Source organism: Rutidosis leptorrhynchoides, chromosome 9, assembly GCF_046630445.1.
Source record: "Rutidosis leptorrhynchoides isolate AG116_Rl617_1_P2 chromosome 9, CSIRO_AGI_Rlap_v1, whole genome shotgun sequence".
NCBI lineage: Eukaryota > Viridiplantae > Streptophyta > Magnoliopsida > Asterales > Asteraceae > Rutidosis > Rutidosis leptorrhynchoides.
Genome location: NC_092341.1, coordinates 193,234,657 through 193,260,216, shown reverse-complemented (window position 1 = coordinate 193,260,216; position 25,560 = coordinate 193,234,657).

Here is a 25,560-nt window from a genome sequence, read left to right as displayed (position 1 = left end):
GTTATTCTGTGGTGAACGGATTTGTATATCGGTGGATGTAAGTAGGATAGTAAATGACTGTTGAATCAGCTTCGATGAATGTACAGTGTAACTTATTAATGTGAAATATGTATATTCCTCGGGTATTACCTACCCGTTAAAATATTTTCACCATTAACAGTTTGTACGAAAGAATTTTTAATTACAATCTTTATGAAAATATATATACATATAAATTTTCTTCAGATGAAATCATGGATTTAATGAGTTAATATAATATTAATCTCATTTGGATTACCGTTAGAACAAGAGTATATAATCCCTAAAATATTAGATATTACATAATCGCAATGTCGAACGAAGATAAATGATGTAAAATGATTCGTAGAATGATGATTATGCTCGTGGTACAGAATAAGATGTTGAGGTGTGTGTTATTGATGGTACGGGTGCTTTTACTGATGGTACCGTTGGTGCCGGTGATGTTGCTGAAGCTGGTAAATTTTGCCCCATATTCTCCAAATTGATTACACGAGCACGAAGTTCGTTGACTTCTTCTATTATTCCGGGATGATTGTCGGTCGGAACGAGTGGATGAATAAGATTCAGAATTTGAGATAGTATATAATTATGATGAGATACTCTGAAAATGAGAGAGAAAATAGTATCACGAACAGGTTTGCCGGTAAGTGCTTTAGGTGCTTCACCAAGAGGGCAATATGGTGGATGGAGGGGATCACCTTCTTCTTATCTCTAATAATTTAGTAGGCTACAAACCCATCAAATGAATTGGGGATGGATGATTAGTTGATTCATTCTGGTGACTCTGGTTTCGGAGCTTATGTGAACATCCATGTCGGAATAGTTGTCGGAGTCTGATGAACTCGAACTTGTTGAAGGATCCATTTCGTATGATCAGGGAATTGATTTTTCGATATGAGATAGATTATAGGACTTAGAAAAACATAATTTTCATATGTATATAAAATACCAAGATCCCATAAGTTACGGAGGAATCTTCAGAAGTTGTCAGGGAAAGTTTACAGTAACGTATATGCTAAGATATGAATTTATCTATACACTATCTATGCAATAGAGCCAGTAAGATGTGTCTAGACTAAGAATGATAAGTAAGTAATTTTTGACATAAAATGATAAGAAAAACTTTGACATGCAGTCACGGTCGAAGTCCAGACTCATTAATGCATCCTAACAACTACAAGTTAGACACACTAATACATGACCTGGTTCGCTAAGACCACCGCTCTGATACCACCTATAGTGACCCGTCCTAATCCATCTGGATGAAGTCTTCAACAGTTGGTCCCATTGCGAGGTTCTGACCTCTATATACCATGAAGGACTCCATGTAATATGAGCAAATGCACAGCGAAAGATTTCTTTCATACCTGAGAATAAACATGCTTTAAAGTGTCAACCAAAAGGTTGGTGAGTTCATAGGTTTATCATAAAACAATAAAATTCATCATTTTGATAGACCACAAGATTTAAATCCTGCATGGTACAAATGGGCCCGAATCCTATACCCTCCTGTAATGTACATGCGATATCTTTTAAATACAGTACACATTTCTCGTGTACGGAATCATCTTTCATAAATCTTAGTAACCGTACACATATCTTGTGCACAAAAATAACATACACATAACCTGTGTATAAAAATCATTCTCTTGATACATAATATTCATATCAATTGGTGACAATTATTATGTCCACATAATTCAATGGTGGCAATTATCATGTCCACATAATTTAATCGTGGCAATTATCATGTCCACATAATTCAATCGTGGCAATTATCATGTCCACATAATTCAATAATAATCCGCAAAACTTCTGTCTGCATAATAATTCATTCGAGGAATGTTTTGCTTGTGTCTATCTCGTCAAACATTTATAAAAGCATTTCATGTATTCGCAGTTCAAAATGTATATCAAAATCATTTAATAAATCAGATGTAAAAATAGCGCATGTATTCTCAGTCCCAAATATGTAAAGAGTAAAAGGGAATCAAATGAACTCACCATACTATATTTCATAGTAAAAATACATATAACATCATTGAACAAGTATAAGGTTGGCCTCGGATTCACGAACCTATATCATTTATATGTATATTAATACATATAATCATATTCGAATAAATTTATATATTCAATCTTATATTATATATCTTATATACTTAACTTGTATATATTTTATATAGTTAATGTTTTATATTTTTTATATATACATATAATTAATATTATATTAAGAATTAACAATTTGTTATATGTAAATATTTGTCTTAATATATATAATTTGATGTATTGAGGTAGTTGTAAATAATATACTCTTATATAGAAAATATTTATTTGTTATAATAATATAATATTGTTAATATAAAAGTACTAATGATAATAATAATAATAGTATTAATAATAATATCGATTCTAATAATAACCTAAATGATAATTTAATAAATTTTGATTAAAAAATAATAATACTAATAATTATAATATCTATGAAAATAATGATTTTTCTAATGATAATAATAATGGTATTAATAATAATACTTACATATTAATAATAGTACTTAATACTTACTAATACAATACTTAATAATTAGTACTTAATAATAATAATAATAATAATAATAATAATAATAATAATAATAATAATAATAATAATAATAATAATAATAATAATAATAATAATAATAATTGAAATGAAAGTAGAAGTGTATACCCTTTCACAAATGTTTGTCTAAAAAGAATTGCACCAGACGAGACTCAAACCCGCAACCTCTCTGTAATGACCCGAACTTTTCCATGTTTATATATATTAATTGTTAAGCAATCAAACTTGTTAAGACTTAATTAATTGAAATATGTTTCATATAGACAATTGACCACCCAAGTTGACCGGCGATTCACGAACGTTAAAACTTGTAAAAACGACATGACGATATATATATGGATATACATATGGTTAACATGAGATTATGATAAGTAAGTATCTCCATAAGTATATTAACAATGAGTTATATACATATAAACAAGACTACTAACTTAAGGATTTCGAAACGAGACATATATGTAACGATTATCGTTGTAACGATATTTAAATGTATATATATCATATTAAGATATATTAATATATCATAATATCATGATAATATAATAATTTAACATCTCATTAGATATAATAAACAATGGGTTAACAACATTAATTGAGATCGTTAACTTAAAGGTTTCAAAACAACACTTACATGTAACGACTAACGATGACTTAACGACTCAGTTAAAATGTATATACATGTAGTGTATTTAGATGTATTAAAATACTTTTGGAAGACTTCAAGACATATATCAAAACACTCATACTTAACGAAAATGGTTACAGTTACTTTTCCATTCTTTTCTTTCATCAAGAATTCTAGTCGTATTCTTACCCGTATTATACACAGCTTCAAAACGTACTTACTATGAGTATATACCAATAGGAACTAGCATGGGATTCTACTCTTGATTATGTCATGTATGACTAATCAATTTTAACTTCTACCATGAGCTAGTCAACTAACTAGAACTCCTTTTAACCCCACTCACCATTCACCAATTACCACTCATCATTCACTCCATTTCACTTCCAATTCTCTTTCTAATTCTCTCTCAACACACACACAAACTATTATGAACGTATTTTTCCAGTAGTTAATCATCATCTTCATCAAAAATCACTTTAAAAATCAAGCTATAATCATCATAGGAAGAACACTTCAAGAACACTTCAAAAATCCCTTCAAGTTTACTAATTTACTTCCAAGCTTTCTAATCCATTCCAAGTAATCATCTAAGATCAAGAAACCTTTGTTATATACAGTAGGTTATCTTTCTTATTCAAGGTAATATTCATATTCAAACTTTGATTCAATTTCTATAACTATAAACTATCTAAATTCGAGTAAAAATCTTACTTGAACTTGTTTTTGTGTCATGATCCTACTTCAAGAACTTTCAAGTCATCCAAGATCCTTTGAAGCTAGATCATTTCTTGTCACTTCTAGTAGGTTTACCTACTAAACTTGAGGTAGTAATGATGTTCATAACATCATTCGATTCATATATATAAAACTATCTTATTCGAAGGTTTAAACTCGTAATCACTAGAACATAGTTTAGTTAATTCTAAACTTGTTCGCAAACAAAAGTTAATCCTTCTAACTTGACTTTTAAAATTAACTACACACATGTTCTATATCTATATGATATGCTAACTTAATGATTTAAAACCTGGAAACATGAAAAACACCGTAAAACCGGATTTACGCCGTCGTAGTAACACCGCGGGCTGTTTTGGGTTAGTTAATTAAAAACTATGATAAACTTTGATTTAAAAGTTGTTATTCTGAGAAAATGATTTTTATTATGAACATGAAACTATATCCAAAAATTATGGTTAAACTCAAAGTGGAAGTATGTTTTCTAAAATGGTCATCTAGACGTCGTTCTTTCGACTGAAATGACTACCTTTACAAAAAAGACTTGCAACTTATTTTTCCGACTATAAACCTATACTTTTTCTGTTTAGATTCATAAAATAGAGTTCAATATGAAACCATAGCAATTTGATTCACTCAAAACGGATTTAAAATGAAGAAGTTATGGGTAAAACAAGATTGGATAATTTTTCTCATTTTAGCTACGTGAAAATTGGTAACAAATCTATTCCAACCATAACTTAATCAACTTGTATTGTATATTATGTAATCTTGAGATACCATAGACATGTATACAATGTTTTGACCTATCATGTCGACACATCTATATATATTTCGGAACAACCATAGACACTCTATATGTGAATGTTGGAGTTAGCTATACAGGGTTGAGGTTGATTCCAAAATATATATAGTTTGAGTTGTGATCAATACTGAGATACGTATACACTGGGTCGTAGATTGATTCTAGATAATATTTATCGATTTATTTCTGTACATCTAACTGTGGACAACTAGTTGTAGGTTACTAACGAGGACAGCTGACTTAATAAACTTAAAACATCAAAATATATTAAAAGTGTTGTAAATATATTTTAAACATACTTTGATATATATGTATATATTGTTATAGGTTCATGAATCAACCAGTGGCCAAGTCTTACTTCCCGACGAAGTAAAAATCTGTGAAAGTGAGTTTCATTAATCCCTTTTTAAATGCTTTCGCAATATATATTTTGAGACTAAGAATACATGCGCTGATTTTATAACTGTTTTACGAAATAGACACAAGTACTTAAAACTACATTCTATGGCTGGATTATTAAACCGAATATGCCCTTTTTTATTAAGTCTGGTAATCTAAGAATTAGGGAACAGACACCCTAATTGACGCGAATCCTAAAGTTAGATCTATTGGGCCTAACAAACCCCATCCAAAGTACCGGATGCTTTAGTACTTCGAAATTTATATCATATTCGAAGGGTGTCCCGGAATGATGGGGATATTCTTATATATATGCATCTTGTTAATGTCGGTTACCAGGTGTTCACCATATGAATGATTTTTATCTCTATGTATGGGATGTGTATTGAAATATGAAATCTTGTGGTCTATTGTTACGATTTGATACATATAGGTTAAACCTATAACTCACCAACATTTTTATTGACGTTTAAAGCATGTTTATTCTCAGGTGAATACTAAGAGCTTCCGCTGTTGCATACTAAAATAAGGACAAGATTTGGAGTCCATGTTTGTATGATATTGTGTAAAAACTGCATTCAAGAAACTGATTTCGATGTAACATATTTGTATTGTAAACCATTATGTAATGGTCGTGTGTAAACAGGATATTTTAGATTATCATTATTTGATAATCTACGTAAAGCTTTTAAACCTTTATTTATGAAATAAAGGTTATGGTTTGTTTTAAAAATGAATGCAGTCTTTGAAAAACGTCTCATATAGAGGTCAAAACCTCGCAACGAAATCAATTAATATGGAACGTTTTTAATCAATAAGAACGGGACATTTCAGTTGGTATCCGAGCGTTGGTCTTAGAGAACCAGAAAATTTGCATTAGTGTGTCTTATCGAGTTTGTTAGGATGCATTAGTAAGTCTGGACTTCGACCGTGTTTTCTTTAAAAATGATTGCTTAACATTTTTGTTGGAAACTATATATTTTTAACATATGAATATTATGTGATATATTAATCTCTTAACGTTTTTGATATTATGTGATAGATGTCTACCTCTAGAACAAGTCCCATTGACTCACCTAATAATAATGAAGAGTCAAATGTAAATTGGAATGATTCGTGGACTGATTCACAAGTTCCCGAAGAGGAACCGGAAGAAGAGTCGGAACCGGAAGAAGAATCGGAACCGGAAGAAGAAATAGAACCGGTGGGGGAAATAATAAAACGGTTAAGTAAAAGAGAATCCTCAACCAACTGACCAAGGTTAATTATGGTCAATGGTGTTTCCGCCAAGGAAGCAAAATATTGGGAGGATTACCAATTCTCCTATGAATCGGATTCCGACGAGAATTTCGATGATGTTATAGAAATTACCCCAACTGAATTTAAAAAGGCAAAATAAAATAATAAGGGAAAGGGCATAAAAATAGAGAAATCTAATTCCAACCCCGATGAACTTTATATGTATCGTCAACCCTTGAAGTCCTTAAGTTGTAACAATGACCCAGGAACCTCTAAACCACAGGTTTTTTTAAACCAATGTGGACAACGACGGCTCGTATTAGGGGAACATCATATATCCCTAGAAACTTGGCAAAACGAACCAAAACCGAACAAGAAGAAACGAGCGAGTCGGAATAAGATAGTTATATTCGTGTGGTGTAATATGCGTAATATAGTGTGCTTATGCTTTATGATATATGTAAAAATTGCTTGTATTAATAAGTATTTTTTTTTTATGAATCTAACTCTTGTCTATTTTACAGTATAAAAACACAAAATGGATAGACAACCCAATATTTTAAGAGACCTACCCGGAGACATGATTGATGAAATCTTGTCTAGAGTCGGTCAGAATTCCTCGGCACAACTATTTAAGGCGAGATCAGTTTGTAAGACATTCGAAGAACGTTCCAAGAATGCCTTGGTTTATAAAAGGCTTTCGTTCGAAAGATGGGGGATATCACATTGGGAAATCCATAAGTTACGATGTGTTTACTTTGACGCATATATTGCGGGGAACCCAAATGCTATTTTACGCAACGGGTTAAGAAATTATTTTGACTCAGTATATCCGAATATAGGACTTCGTGATTTAGAAAAAGCGGCTAACATGCAACATAAAGAAGCATGTTATGCTTACGGGTTAGTAATGTTCGTTTCTCACCAAAGTGAGAACAAGAACATCGGGCTACAACTATTAAACAAAACGTTCCCACAAGTGACGGAGTCGGTGATTGGGGTAAGAAATGAGGTTTTTAGGTTATTACGAGACTGTTGGTCATTACGTAACCCTCGTCCCTTTGACGACGTTACAACACGCTGTCTTATCAACGGCCATGACGGTTATGTTCCACAAGACCAAGGATGGGAAGTAGTCCTAGTAAAACCAGAATGCATGACTTGTTTCTGGATGTATGAATTACGTGTCTTTATTGCCTTTGCTGAACGACTTGTGTACTAGCTAGAATTATCTTCACAACTATCTTGTATCAAAGTTATTGTGTGCTATATTTCATGTTTTATGTAAAATAAGCGGTATTGTAAGTTTGTAAAATATTGTATAAAAGTTTGAACGCGAAATATTATTACAATCAGTTTTTCATATAGAATTGTAGTAGTTGAATTGTATATTAGCTACTAAGTATGAACTTAACGGGTAGGTACTACCCGAATTTAAACTTATAAAACGCTAATATGAAGAAAAAGCTTTTATAAATGAGTTCATATTATGCTACGAAATACTATTAACTACTCTTAATATTCTGTATGATTAACTTGTTCCATTTGACTATTTTGAAGGAAATGGCACCGACTACTCGACACACCGTGAATATGAATGAAGAGGAATTCCGTACTTTTCTAGCTTCAAACATAGCCGCAGTACAGGCTGCGCTACATACCAACAATAACCTTGGATCTGCCAGTACAGGAAATCGTGTAGGATGCACCTACAAAGAATTCACTGCCTGCAAACCTTTGGAATTTGAAGGAACCGAAGGACCGATCGAATTGAAACGGTGGACCGAGAAGGTCGAATCGGTGTTTGCCATAAGTAAGTATACTGAAGAGGACAAAGTGAAGTACGCTACGCATACCTTCACAGGTTCTGCGTTAACATGGTGGAATACCTATCTAGAGCAAGTGGGACAAGATGATGCGTACGCACTACCGTGGTCAGCATTCAAGCACTTGATGAACGAGAAGTACCGTCCCAGAACCGAGGTCAATAAGCTCAAGACAGAACTTAGAGGGTTACGAACCCAAGGATTTGATATTACCACGTACGAAAGACGATTCACAGAATTGTGCCTATTGTGTCCGGGAGCATTCGAAGATGAGGAAGAGAAGATCGACGCGTTTGTGAAAGGATTACCGGAAAGAATCCAAGAAGATATAAGTTCACACGAGCTCGCCTCCATACAACAGGCATGTAGAATGGCTCACAAACTAGTGAACCAGATTGAAGAAAGAATTAAAGAACAGACTGCTGAAGAGGCCAATGTGAAGCAAGTCAAAAGAAAGTGGGAGGAAAACGGTGATAAGAATCACCAATACAATAACAACAGCAATTACAACAATAATCGCAACAATTATCCCAACAATCGCAACATCAATCGCAACTACAACAAACGGCCCAACAACAACAACAACAACAACAGCAGTAACTACAGCAATCATCCCAACAACAATAATAACCGCAACAACAACAGCAATCAGAAGCAGCTATGCCAAAGGTGTGAAAAGTATCACTCGGGGTTCTGCACCAAATTTTGCAACAAGTGTAAAAGAAATGGTCATAGTGCGGTGAAGTGTGAGGTCTACGGACCAGGGGTTAATAGAACGAAAGGAACAAATGGTGTCGGAACGAGTAATGGCGGAGCAAGTAGTGTCGGAGCAAGTTATGCCAATGTAGTTTGTTATAAATGTGGAAAACCGGGCCACATTATTAGAAATTGCCCGAACCAGGAGAACACGAATGGACAAGGCCGCGGAAGAGTTTTCAATATTAATGCGGCAGAGGCACAGGAAGACCCGGAGCTTGTTACGGGTACGTTTCTTATTGACAATAAATCTGCTTACGTTTTATTTGATTCGGGTGCGGATAGAAGCTATATGAGTAGAGATTTTTGTGCTAAATTAAGTTGTCCATTGAAGCCTTTGGATAGTAAATTTTTACTCGAATTAGCAAATGGTAAATTAATTTCAGCAGATAATATATGTCGGAATCGAGAAATTAAACTGGTTAGCGAAACATTTAAGATTGATTTGATACCAGTAGAGTTAGGGAGTTTTGATGTGATAATTGGTATGGACTGGTTGAAAGAAGTGAAAGCAGAGATCGTTTGTTACAAAAATGCAATTCGCATTATACGAGAAAAAGGAAAACCCTTAATGGTGTACGGAGAAAAGGGTAACATGAAGCTACATATTATTAGTAATTTGAAGGCACAAAAACTAATAAGAAAAGGTTGCTATGCTGTTCTAGCACACGTCGAGAAAGTACAAACTGAAGAAAAGAGCATCAATGATGTTCCCATTGCAAAAGAATTTCCCGATGTATTTCTGAAAGAATTACCGGGATTACCCCCACAGCGATCCGTTGAATTTCAAATAGATCTTGTACCAGGAGCTGCACCAATAGCTCGTACTCCTTACAGACTCGCACCCAGCGAGATGAAAGAACTGCAAAGCCAATTACAAGAACTTTTAGAGCGTGGTTTCATTCGACCAAGCACATCACCGTGGGGAGCTCCTGTTTTGTTTGTCAAGAAGAAAGATGGTATATTCAGGTTGTGTATCGACTACCGAGAGTTGAACAAACTTACCATCAAGAACCGCTACCCACTACCGAGAATCGACGACTTATTTGATCAACTACAAGGCTCGTCTATTTATTCAAAGATTGACTTACGTTCCGGGTATCATCAAATGCGGGTGAAAGAAGATGATATTCCAAAGACTGCTTTCAGAACACGTTACGGTCATTACGAGTTTATGGTCATGCCGTTTGGTTTAACTAATGCACCAGCTGTGTTCATGGACCTTATGAAACGAGTGTGTGGACCATACCTTGACAAGTTTGTCATTATTTTCATTGATGACATACTTATTTACTCAAAGAATGATCAAGAACACGGTGAACATTTGAGAAAGGTGTTAGAAGTATTGAGGAAGGAAGAATTGTACGCTAAGTTTTCAAAGTGTGCATTTTGGTTGGAAGAAGTTCAATTCCTCGGTCACATAGTGAACAAAGAAGGTATTAAGGTGGATCCGGCAAAGATAGAAACTGTTGAAAAGTGGGAAACCCCGAAAACTCCGAAACACATACGCCAGTTTTTAGGACTAGCTGGTTACTACAGAAGGTTCATCCAAGACTTTTCCAGAATAGCAAAACCCTTGACTGCATTAATACATAAAGGGAAGAAATTTGAATGGAATGATGAACAAGAGAAAGCGTTTCAGTTATCGAAGAAAAAGCTAACTACGGCACCTATATTGTCATTGCCTGAAGGGAATGATGATTTTGTGATTTATTGTGACGCATCAAAGCAAGGTCTCGGTTGTGTATTAATGCAACGAACGAAGGTGATTGCTTATGCGTCTTGACAATTGAAGATTCACGAACAAAATTATACGACGCATGATTTGGAATTAGGTGCGGTTGTTTTTGCATTAAAGACTTGGAGGCACTACTTATATGGGGTCAAAAGTATTATATATACCGACCAGAAAAGTCTTCAACACATATTTAATCAGAAACAACTGAATATGAGGCAGCGTAGGTGGATTGAATTATTGAATGATTACGACTTTGAGATTCGTTACCACCCGGGGAAGGCAAATGTGGTAGCCGATGCCTTGAGCAGGAAGGACAGAGAACCCATTCGAGTAAAATCTATGAATATAATGATTCATAATAACCTTACTACTCAAATAAAGGAGGCGCAACAAGGAGTTTTAAAAGAGGGAAATTTAAAGGATGAAATACCCAAAGGATCGGAGAAACATCTTAATATTCAGGAAGACGGAACCCGGTATAGGGCTGAAAGGATTTGGGTACCAAAATTTGGAGATATGAGAGAAATGGTACTTAGAGAAGCTCATAAAACCAGATACTCAATACATCCTGGAATGGGGAAGATGTACAAGGATCTCAGGAAATATTTTTGGTGGCCGGGTATGAAAGCTGATGTTGCTAAATACGTAGGAGAATGTTTGACGTGTTCTAAGGTCAAAGCTGAGCATCAGAAACCATCAGGTCTACTTCAACAACCCGAAATCCCAGAATGGAAATGGGAAAACATTACCATGGATTTCATCACTAAATTGCCAAGGACTGTAAGTGGTTTTGATACCATTTGGGTAATAGTTGATCGTCTCAACAAATCAGCACATTTCCTACCAATAAGAGAAGATGACAAGATGTAGAAGTTAGCACGACTGTATTTGAAGGAAGTCGTCTCCAGACATGGAATACCAATCTCTATTATCTCTGATAGGGATGGCAGATTTATTTCAAGATTCTGGCAGACATTACAGCAAGCATTAAGAACTCGTCTAGACATGAGTACTGCCTATCATCCACAAACTGATGGGCAGAGTGAAAGGACGATACAAACGCTTGAAGACATGCTACGAGCATGTGTTATTGATTTCGGAAACAGTTGGGATCGACATCTGGCAGAATTTTCCTACAACAACAGCTACCATTCAAGCATTGAGATGGCGCCGTTTGAAGCACTTTATGGTAGAAAGTGCAGGTCTCCGATTTGTTGGAGTGAAGTGGGGGATAGACAGATTACGGGTCCGGAGATTATACAAGAATATACCGAGAAGATCATCCAAATTCAACAACGGTTGAAAACCGCCCAAAGTCGACAAAAGAGCTACGCTGACATTAAAAGAAAAGATATAGAATTTAAAATTGGAGAGATGGTCATGCTTAAAGTTGCACCTTGGAAAGGCGTTGTTCGATTTGGTAAACGAGGGAAATTAAATCCAAGGTATATTGGACCATTCAAGATTATTGATCGTGTCGGACCAGTAGCTTACCGACTTGAGTTACCTCAACAACTCGCGGCTGTACATAACACTTTCCACGTCTCGAATTTGAAGAAATGTTTTTCTAAAGAAGATCTCACTATTCCGTTAGATTAAATCCAAATCAACGAAAAACTCCAATTCATCGAAGAACCCGTCGAAATAATGGATCGTGAGGTTAAAAGACTTAAGCAAAACAAGATACCAATTGTTAAGGTTCGATGGAATGCTCGTAGAGGACCCGAGTTCACCTGGGAGCGTGAAGATCAGATGAAGAAGAAATACCCGCATATATTTCCAGAAGATTCGTCAACACCTTCAACAGCTTAAAATTTCGGGACGAAATTTATTTAACGGGTAGGTACTGTAGTGACCCGAACTTTTCCATGTTTATATATATTAATTGAGATTGATATTTACATGATTAAATGTTTCCAATATGTTAAGCAATCAAACTTGTTAAGACTTGATTAATTGAAATATGTTTCATATAGACAATTGACCACCCAAGTTGACCGGCGATTCACGAACGTTAAAACTTGTAAAAACGACATGACGATATATATATGGATATACATATGGTTAACATGAGATTATGATAAGTAAGTATCTCCATAAGTATATTAACAATGAGTTATATACATATAAACAAGACTACTAACTTAAGGATTTCGAAACGAGACATATATGTAACGATTATCGTTGTAACGACATTTAAATGTATATATATCATATTAAGATATATTAACATATCATAATATCATGATAATATAATAATTTAACATCTCATTAGATATAATAAACAATGGGTTAACAACATTAATTGAGATCGTTAACTTAAAGGTTTCAAAACAACACTTACATGTAACGACTAACGATGACTTAACGACTCAGTTAAAATGTATATACATGTAGTGTATTTAGATGTATTAAAATACTTTTGGAAGACTTCAAGACATATATCAAAACACTCATACTTAACGAAAATGGTTACAGTTACTTTTCCATTCTTTTCTTTCATCAAGAATTCTAGTCGTATTCTTACCCGTATTATACACAGCTTCAAAACATACTTACTATGAGTATATACCAATAGGAACTAGCAAAGGATTCCACTCTTGATTATGTCATGTATGAATAATCAATTTTAACTTCTACCATGAGCTAGTCAACTAACTAGAACACCTTTTAACCCCACTCACCATTCACCAATTACCACTCATCATTCACTCCATTTCACTTCCAATTCTCTTTCTAATTCTCTCTCAACACACACACACACACTATTATGAACGTATTTTTCCAGTAGTTAATCATCATCTTCATCAAAAATCACTTCAAGAATCAAGCTATAATCATGATAGGAAGAACACTTCAAGAACACTTCAAAAATCCCTTCAAGTTTACTAATTTACTTCCAAGCTTTCTAATCCATTCCAAGTAATCATCTAAGATCAAGAAACCTTTGTTATATACAGTAGGTTATCTTTCTTATTCAAGGTAATATTCATATTCAAACTTTGATTCAATTTCTATAACTATAAACTATCTAAATTCGAGTAAAAATCTTACTTGAACTTGTTTTTGTGTCATGATCCTACTTCAAGAACTTTCAAGTCATCCAAGATCCTTTGAAGCTAGATCATTTCTTGTCACTTCCAGTAGGTTTACCTACTAAACTTGAGGTAGTAATTATGTTCATAACATCATTCGATTCATATATATAAAACTATCTTATTCGAAGGTTTAAACTCGTAATCACTAGAACATAGTTTAGTTAATTCTAAACTTGTTCGCAAACAAAAGTTAATCCTTCTAACTTGACTTTTAAAATTAACTACACACATGTTCTATATCTATATGATATGCTAACTTAATGATTTAAAACCTGGAAACATGAAAAACACCGTAAAACCGGATTTACGCCGTCGTAGTAACACCGCGGGCTGTTTTGGGTTAGTTAATTAAAAACTATGATAAACTTTGATTTAAAAGCTGTTATTCTGAGAAAATGATTTTTATTATGGACATGAAACTATATCCAAAAATTATGGTTAAACTCAAAGTGGAAGTATGTTTTCTAAAATGGTCATCTAGACGTCGTTCTTTCGACTGAAATGACTACCTTTACAAAAACGACTTGTAACTTATTTTTCCGACTATAAACCTATACTTTTTCTGTTTAGATTCATAAAATAGAGTTCAATATGAAACCATAGCAATTTGATTCACTCAAAACGGATTTAAAATGAAGAAGTTATGGGTAAAACAAGATTGGATAATTTTTCTCATTTTAGCTACGTGAAAATTGGTAACAAATCTATTCCAACCATAACTTAATCAACTTGTATTGTATATTATGTAATCTTGAGATACCATAGACACGTATACAATGTTTCAACCTATCATGTCGACACATCTATATATATTTCGGAACAACCATAGACACTCTATATGTGAATGTTGGAGTTAGCTATACAGGGTTGAGGTTGATTCCAAAATATATATAGTTTGAGTTGTGATCAATACTGAGATACGTATACACTGGGTTGTGGATTGATTCAAGATAATATTTATCGATTTATTTCTGTACATCTAACTGTGGACAACTAGTTGTAGGTTACTAACGAGGACAGCTGACTTAATAAACTTAAAACATCAAAATATATTAAAAGTGTTGCAAATATATTTTAAACATACTTTGATATATATGTATATATTGTTATAGGTTCGTGAATCAACCAGTGGCCAAGTCTTACTTCCCGACGAAGTAAAAATCGGTGAAAGTGAGTTTCATTAATCCCTTTTTAAATGCTTTCGCAATATATATTTTGGGACTGAGAATACATGCACTGATTTTATAACTGTTTTACGAAATAGACACAAGTACTTAAAACTACATTCTATGGCTGGATTATTAAACCAAATATGCCCTTTTTTATTAAGTCTGGTAATCTAAGAATTAGGAAACAGACACCCTAGTTGATGCGAATCCTAAAGATAGATCTATTGGGCCTAACAAACCCCATCCAAAGTATCGGATGCTTTAGTACTTCGAAATTTATATCATATCCGAAGGGTGTCCCGGAATGATGGGGATATTCTTATATATATGCATCTTGTTAATGTCGGTTACCAGGTGTTCACCATATGAATGATTTTTATCTCTATGTATGGGATGTGTATTGAAATATGAAATCTTGTGGTCTATTGTTACGATTTGATACATATAGGTTAAACCTATAACTCACCAACATTTTTGTTGACGTTTAAAGCATGTTTATTCTCAGGTGAATACTAAGAGCTTCCGCTGTTGCATACTAAAATAAGGACAAGATTTGGAGTCCATGTTTGTATGATATTGTGTAAAAACTGCATTCAAGAAACTGATTTCGATGTAACATATTTGTATTGTAAACCATTATGTAATGGTCGTGTGTAAACAGGATATTTTAGATTATCATTATTTGATAATCTACGTAAAGCTTTTAAACCTTTATTTATGAAATAAAGGTTATGGTTTGTTTTAAAAATGAATGCAGTCTTTGAAAAACGTCTCATATAGAGGTCAAAACCTCGCAACGAAATCAATTAATATGGAACGTTTTTAATCAATAAGAACGGGACATTTCACTCTCGTTCAAGCAAACACCTCTAAACCACTAAACCACTTTATTATATCTTCTACAATTCGCAAGCTCATATAATTAACCCGCGATAAACTGTTACGGCCCAATAAGAAGAAACCCATTTAAATGTTTAATGGATTCACAACATCAGCCCAATTTCATTATCATTTTTAAATGATCCAGCGGTTTTATTAAAAGGGTTTCTTGTGTTTGATCTTTGACAGCCGTAATCCACGAGAACGAAAACAAAAAAATAAAAATAAAATCTCACAGGTTATCGATTGTATTCTTCATCCTCATCATTTTTCTTCATCTTATAATCATCAACGACATGACCAGGTATCACGATCTCATTAACTTTATAATCATCTTCATTTTCAATCACCATCAACATCGTTCGTTCATTATTTTATGTATCAATGTTTATCATCTGGGTTTTTAAACCGAAAATAGTAGCAATGACAGGAAGTTGTAAATAGATGGTTAAATAGTGGTTTGCTGATGGATTGTCAAATGAAACAGAAAAGGTGTTCTTTGATTTGGTTCGTTCGACAGAAAGATAGTGAAGAAAGTACAACTGCAGCTGCAACAAGTATCGACGTAGCAATTTTATATGATGGGTGTGTTGGCCTTCGATGGAATAAATTAGAAAACAGAAATCATAGTAGCAATGATTTACAATAGAGTTTAGAGAGAAAATAGTAAGAGGGATAGGAGAGAAGATAAGAGATTGATGTGGTGGTCGATAGTTACGCTCACAGTGGGGTTTCAAACGAAGTGGAAACAGAAACAAGCGAATAGCAGTGACAACCGTTTCGATTAAGAGATGGCTGTGGTGGTTATCGATGGTTGAAGGAGAAGAAGGTGGTTCGTGGTTATTTATCATGAATGGAAGCAGAAATAAACTAAGCAACAGGAGCAATTGTCATCAATGATGATAGTGGTTGTAAACAAGAAAAGTAACGGGATCAGGAAAGTTGCAGTGGTAGTAAACGGTTTAAAGATGGTGGTGTTGTTCGATGATCTTGTGGTGGTTGACCTAGGTGAACGTGACCGATGGTGGTGATAGGAGTGAAGGTGTTGATGATAACCGTCGGTTGTGGTAGGAGGTGGTCCGATGGTTCGATCACGGCTAAATAGAAGGAGAAGATATATATATATATATATATATATATATATATATATATATATATATATATATATATATATATATATATATATATATATATATATATATATATATATATATATATATATATATAGAGTAGTGATGTGGACATGGTGGTTCCCGGTGGTAATCAAGATGGTTGTTCGTAGGTTTAAGGTGGTGCTTGCAAGTGGTGTTTAATGATGACGGGGTTTGGTGATGGTTCGATAGGGTGGTTTCTTATGTATATGTCTATGCAGGTATAGTATGTTTATATATATGTTTCAAGTTGTGGAAAGAATCAAAGAAAAAAAAAACAGTAATAATAATGGGTAAACACCATGTTAATATCATAATGATGTACTATGACTTCATGCATCGGAAATTTGTACAGATACAACCCATTTGAGATATTGTGATTATACATATTATAGTAATCATGCAAAAGAAAAGATGAAAACTTTATATGAATTCTTGTTATTATTTCACTTCTTGTTTTGTTTTGAAGTATCCATAATAACCCATATTTAATATTATGCAAATTGAATAAAAGAAACAAATAGATGTGTTGTGAATTCAAAAAGCGAATAGTAACAAAACAGTAAAGCAGCCACCTTATTTGGAGTGTTATACCGACGGTTTACATGGAGTGTGTCCATTGCTAAACAGTTAACGTATAAACGTGTTCCTAAAAATCTCAAACTTTTAGATTAAATATATTTAATTATTTCACTCATTAACTGTTTGAAACCTGATCAAAAAGGTTCGATAATTATTTATTTTATGTTCCAATTTATATGTACGGAGTACTAATATTTAAACTTAAAAATGTAAAAATATTTTTAACAAATCTAAAATCTTCGTAATCAATTTACAGTCCAACTTTTATTTCAATCCATCATGAACATGTACAATATCTATATTAAAACTAACAAAACATCAACCGAGTGTTACTGACGTTTACTAATTAAGCCCGAAATCATTTATATTCCCCTTATATATATAAACAGTTTTAAAATAGTAAAGTTAATTACTAAAACAATTATATTATATATTTTTAAACAAATAGACTTAATATAACTTTATATATTTACAAGTAATATTTATATACATATTTATATATATCTATATATTCTATAGTTTCCATTAATCGCACTTTATTTTATTTATTTTACAATATAAATCCTAATACTCATATTATATAATATTCTAAATTATATTTCAAATTATAAATACCTATTTAAATATATATATGTTATCTATTTACAATTAGTTGTTCGTGAATCGTCGAAAATGGTCGAAAGTCAAATGCTTTCATGAAATAGTTCAAAAATTTATGAGACTTCAACATTACAGACTTTGCTTATCGTATCAAAATCATAATTAGATTAGGTTTAAATTTAGTTGGAAATTCCCGGGTCGTCACACATGCAAAGGCCTCCACTCCTTGAAAGTGAAGGATTTTGTTATTGGAAGCATCGATTTGAAACGTATGTCCGCTCCAAAGATATAGACTATTTGGAACATCATTACTAAAGGTGATTATATTCCATTTAAGTTTGGTGATGATAGAAAAATTAAAATCTTTATACCCGAGGAAGAGTGGTCTAAGGAACACAAAGTAGATATAGGCAAAAACTATGAAGCAAAAAATGACCATTTTTAATGCTTTGCCTAGGAAAGAATATGAGAGAGTTTTCATGATGGGTAGTGCTAAAGAAATTTTGGATAGTATCATGGTTACTCATCATGGAAACCCGCAAGTCATAGAAAATAAAGTAGAATTGCTTATAACTAAATATGAACAATTTGCCATTGAAGATTATGAGAAAATAGATAGTGATTATACTAGATTTAACAATATTTGTTCAATTTTGAAAGCTCTAGGTACAATCTATATGGATAAGCAATATAAAAAAAAGTTAACTCTAGATGAACTCATTGAAAATCTCAAAGTGCATGAGGTCATACTAGACAAACATGATGAAGTGTAAAAGGCCAAAAGAGAGAATAACAAGTCAATTGCTCTAAAGTCTAAGATTCATGAAGAATATGATATCGATGATGATGATGACGACGATATTCTAATTGATGATGAACAACTTTCATTTATTGTTCGATCATTTAAGAAATTTTATCGAAGGCCGGGAAACCATGTTCGTCCCCCAATGGAACCAAAGAAGACACCATTCGATTTCAAGAAGAAGTTTGTGCGAAAATGCTTCGGGTGCAGTGATCCAAATCACTTGATAAGTGAATGTCCAAAGAGAAAGAATGAAAAGGCTTTTCTTAGAGGTGCATGGGATGATGAAGAAAACAACACACAAGAAGAGGGAAAGGAAACGTGTCTCATGGCCATTGATATTCCAAATGAAGACGACGAAGCATCACAAGTCGGACAAATCGACAATGAGGTACTTTCAAATACGTTTGAGTTTAATGTTGAAAACTTTGTTAAATTATGTGCATTGAGTAATAAAGTAAGTAATAAGTGAAATGCCCCGTTCATATGAATTATAAACATTACATAATAATTGATTTCATTGCGAGGTATTTGACCTCTAAATGATAAATTTTACAAACATTGCATTCGTTTTTAAAAGACAAACTTTCATTTCATCGAAAGTTGACAGGCATGCATACAATCTCATAATATATCCAAATTATAAATGACTTAATAATGATATTGTTGAACTCAACGACTCGAATGCAACGTCTTTTGAAATTTACCATGAATGTGTAGTGACCCGAACTTTTCCATGTTTATATATATTAATTGAGATTGATATTTACATGATTAAATGTTTCCAACATGTTAAGCAATCAAACTTGTTAAGACTTGATTAATTGAAATATGTTTCATATAGACAATTGACCACCCAAGTTGACCGGCGATTCACGAACGTTAAAACTTGTAAAAAAGACATGACGATATATATATGGATATACATATGGTTAACATGAGATTATGATAAGTAAGTATCTCCATAAGTATATTAACAATGAGTTATATACATATAAACAAGACTACTAACTTAAGGATTTCGAAACGAGACATATTTGTAATGATTATCATTGTAACGACATTTAAATGTATATATATCATATTAAGATATATTAATATATCATAATATCATGATAATATAATAATTTAACATCTCATTAGATATAATAAACAACGGGTTAACAACATTAATTGAGATCGTTAACTTAAAGGTTTCAAAACAACACTTACATGTAACGACTAACGATGACTTAACGACTCAGTTAAAATGTATATACATGTAGTATATTTAGATGTATTAAAATAATTTTGGAAGACTTCAAGACATATATCAAAACACTCATACTTAACGAAAATGGTTACAGTTACTTTCCCATTCTTTTCTTTCATCAAGAATTCTAGTCGTATTCTTACCTGTATTATACACAGCTTCAAAACGTACTTACTATGGGTATATACCAATAGGAACTAGCATGGGATTCCACTCTTGATTATGTCATGTATGACTAATAAATTTTAACTTCTACCATGATCTAGTCAACTAACTAGAACTCCTTTTAACCCCACTCACCACTCACCAATTACCACTCTTCATTCACTCCATTTCACTTCCAATTCTCTTTCTAATTCTCTCTCAACACACACACACACACACACTATTATGAACGTATTTTTCCAGTAGTTAATCATCATCTTCATCAAAAATCACTTCAAGAATCAAGCTATAATCATCATAGGAAGAACACTTCAAGAACACTTCAAAAATCCCTTCAAGTTTACTAATTTACTTCCAAGCTTTCTAATCCATTCCAAGTAATAATCTAAGATCAAGAAACCTTTGTTATATATAGTAGGTTATCTTTCTTATTCAAGGTAATATTCATATTCAAACTTTGATTCAATTTCTATAACTATAAACTATCTTAATTCGAGTAAAAATCTTACTTGAACTTGTTTTTGTGTCATGATCCTACTTCAATAACTTTCAAGCCATCCAAGATCCTTTGAAGCTAGATCATTTCTTGTCACTTCCAGTAGGTTTACCTACTAAACTTGAGGTAGTAATGATGTTCATAACATCATTCAATTCATATATATAAAACTATCTTATTCGAAGGTTTAAACTCGTAATCACTAGAACATAGTTTAGTTAATTCTAAACTTGTTCGCAAACAAAAGTTAATCCTTCTAACTTGACTTTTAAAATTAACTAAACACATGTTCTATATCTATATTATATGCTAACTTAATGATTTAAAACCTGGAAACACGAAAAACACGGTAAAACCGGATTTACGCCGTCGTAGTAACACCGCGGGCTGTTTTGGGTTAGTTAATTAAAAACTATGATAAACCTTGATTTAAAAGTTGTTATTCTGAGAAAATGATTTTTATTATGAACATGAAACTATATCCAAAAATTATGGTTAAACTCAAAGTGGAAGTATGTTTTCTAAAATGGTCATCTAGACGTCGTTCTTTCAACTGAAATGACTACCTTTACAAAAATGACTTGTAACTTATTTTTCCGACTATAAACCTATACTTTTTCTGTTTAGATTCATAAAATAGAGTTCAATATGAAACCATAGCAATTTTATTCACTCAAAACGGATTTAAAATGAAGAAGTTATGGGTAAAACAAGATTGGATAATTTTTCTCATTTTAGCTACGTGAAAATTGGTAACAAATCTATTTCAACCATAACTTAATCAACTTGTATTGTATATTATGTAATCTTGAGATACCATAGACACGTATACAATGTTTCGACCTATCATGTCGACACATCTATATATATTTCGGAACAACCATAGACACTCTATATGTGAATGTTGGAGTTAGCTATACAGGGTTGAGGTTGATTCCAAAATATATATAGTTTGAGTTGTGATCAATACTGAGATACGTATACACTGGGTCGTGGATTGATTCAAGATAATATTTATCGATTTATTTCTGTACATCTAACTGTGGACAACTAGTTGTAGGTTACTAACGAGGACAGCTGACTTAATAAACTTAAAACATCAAAATATATTAAAAGTGCTGTAAATATATTTTGAACATACTTTAATATACATATATATATTGTTATAGGTTCGTGAATCAACAGTGGCCAAGTATTACTTCTCGAAGAAGTAAAAATCTGTGAAAGTGAGTTATAGTCCCACTTTTAAAATCTAATATTTTTGGGATGAGAATACATGCAGGTTTTATAAACGATTTACAAAATAGACACAAGTACGTGAAACTACATTCTATGGTTGAATTATTGAAATCGAATATGCCCCTTTTTATTAAGTCTGGTAATCTAAGAATTAGGGAACAGACACCCTAATTGACGCGAATCCTAAAGATAGATCTATTGGGCCTAACAAACCCCATCCAAAGTACTGGATGCTTTAGTACTTCGAAATTTATATCATATCCGAAGGGTGTCCCGGAATGATGGGGATATTCTTATATATGCATCTTTTTAATGTCGGTTACCAGGTGTTCACCATATGAATGATTTTTATCTCTATGTATGGGATGTGTATTGAAATATGAAATCTTGTGGTCTATTATTATGATTTGATATATATAGGTTAAACCTATAACTAACCAACATTTTTGTTGACGTTTTAAGCATGTTTATTCTCAGGTGATTATTAAGAGCTTCCGCTATCGCATACTTAAATAAGGACGAGATTTGGAGTCCATGCTTGTATGATATTGTGTAAAAACTGCATTCAAGAAACTTATTTTGTTGTAACATATTTGTATTGTAAACTATTATGTAATGGTCGTGTGTAAACAGGATATTTTAGATTATCATTATTTGATAATCTACGTAAAGCTTTTTAAACCTTTATTGATGAAATAAAGGTTATGGTTTGTTTTAAAAATGAATGCAGTCTTTGAAAAACGTCTCATATAGAGGTCAAAACCTCGCAACGAAATCAATTAATATGGAACGTTTTTAATCAATAAGAACGGGACATTTCAGTTGGTATCCGAGCGCTGGTCTTAGAGAACCAGAATTTTGCATTAGTGTGTCTTATCGAGTTTGTTAGGATGCATTAGTGAGTCTGGACTTCGACCGTGTTTACTTGAAAAATGATTGCTTAACAAATTTTGTTGGAAACTATATATTTTTAACATGTGAATATTATGTGATATATTAATCTCTTAACGCGTTTGATATTATGTGATAGATGTCTACCTCTAGAACAAGTCCCATTGACTCACCTAATAATAATGAAGAGTCAAATGTAAATTGGAATGATTCGTGGACTGATTCACAAGTTCCCGAAGAGGAACCGGAAGAAGAGTCGGAACCGGAAGAAGAATCGGAACCGGAAGAAGAATCGGAACCGGATGAAGAAATAGAACCGGTGGGGGAAATAATAAAACGGTTAAGTAAAAGAAAATCCTCAACCAACCGACCAAGGTTAATTATGGTCAATGGTGTTTCCGCTAAGGAAGCAAAATATTGGGAGGATTACCAATTCTCCGATGAATCGGATTCTGATGAGAATTCCGATGATGTAATAGAAATTACCCCAACTAAATTTAAAAAGGCAAAAGAAAATAATAAGGGAAAGGGCATAAAAATAGAGAAATATAATTCCAACCCCGATGAACTTTATATGTATCGTCAACCCCCGAAGTCCTTAAGTTGTAACAATGACCCGGGAACCTCTAAACCACCAGGTTTTTCTAAACCAATGTGGAAAACGACGGCTCGTATTAGGGGAACATCATATATCCCTAGAAACTTGGCAAAAAGAACCAAAACCGAAGAAGAAGAAACAAGCGAGTCGGAATAAGATAGTTGTATTCGTGTGGTGTAATATATGTAATATAGTGTGCTTATGCTTTATGATATATGTAAAAATTGCTTGTATTACTAAGTATTTTTTTTTTATGAATCTAACTCTTGTCTATTTTACATTATAAAAACACAAAATGGATAGACAACCCAATATTTTAAGAGACCTACCCGGAGACATGATTGATGGAATCTTGTCTAGAGTCGGTCAGAATTCTTCGGCACAACTATTTAAGGCGAGATCAGTTTGTAAGACATTCGAAGAACGTTCCAAGAATGCCTTAGTTTATAAAAGGCTTTCGTTTGAAAGATGGGGGATATCACATTGGGAAATCCATAAGTTACGATGTGTTTACTTTGACGCATATATTGCGGGGAACCCAAATGCTATTTTACGCAATGGGTTAAGAAATTATTTTGACTCAATATATCCGAATATTGGACTTCGTGATTTAGAAAAAGCGACATGAAACATAAAGAAGCATGTTATGCTTACGGATTAGTAATGTTCGCTTCTCACCAAAGTGAGAACAAGAACATCGGGCTACAACTATTAAATAAAACGTTCCCACAAGTGACGGAGTCGGTAATTGGGGTAAGAAATGAGGTTTTTAGATTGTTACGGGACTGTTGGACATTACGTAACCCTCGTCCCTTTGACGACGTTACAACACGCTGTCTTATCAACGGCCATAACGGTTATGTTCCACAAGACCAAGGATGGGAAGTAGTCCTAGTAAAACCAGAATGCATGACTTGTTTCTGGACGTATGAATTACGTGTCTTTATTGCCTTTGCTGAACGACTTGTGTACTAGCTAGAATTATCTTCAAAACTATCTTGTATCAAAGTTATTGTGTGCTATATTTCATGCTTTATGTAAAATAAGCGGTATTGTAAGTTTGTAAAATATTGTATAAAAGTTTGAACGCGAAATATTATTATAATCAGTTTTTCATATAGAATTGTAGTAGTTGAATTGTATATTAGCTACTAAGTATGAACTTAACGGGTGGGTACTACCCGAATTTAAACTTATAAAACGCTAATATGAAGAAAAAGCTTTTATAAATGAGTTCATATTATGCTACGAAATACTATTAACTACTCTTAATATTCTGTATGATTAACTTGTTCCATTTGACTATTTTGAAGGAAATGGCACCGACTACTCGACACACCGTGAATATGAATGAAGAGAAATTCCGTACTTTTCTATCTTCAAACATAGCCGCAGTACAGGCTGCGCTACATACCAACAATAACCTTGGATCTAGCAGTACAGGAAATCGTGTAGGATGCACCTACAAAGAATTCACTGCCTGCAAACCTTTGGAATTTGATGGAACCGAAGGACCGATCGGATTGAAACGGTGGACCGAGAAGGTCGAATCGGTGTTTGCCATAAGTAAGTGTACTGAAGAGGACAAAGTGAAGTACGCTACGCATACCTTCACAGGTTCTGCGTTAACATTGAAATGTCCCGTTCTTATTGATTAAAAACGTTCCATATTAATTGATTTCGTTGCGAGGTTTTGACCTCTATATGAGATGTTTTTCAAAGACTGCATTCATTTTTAAAACAAACCATAACCTTTATTTCATAGATAAAGGTTTTAAAAAGCTTTACGTAGATTATCAAATAATGATAATCTAAAATATCCTGTTTACACACGACCATTACATAATGGTTTACAATACAAATATGTTACAACAAAATAAGTTTCTTGAATG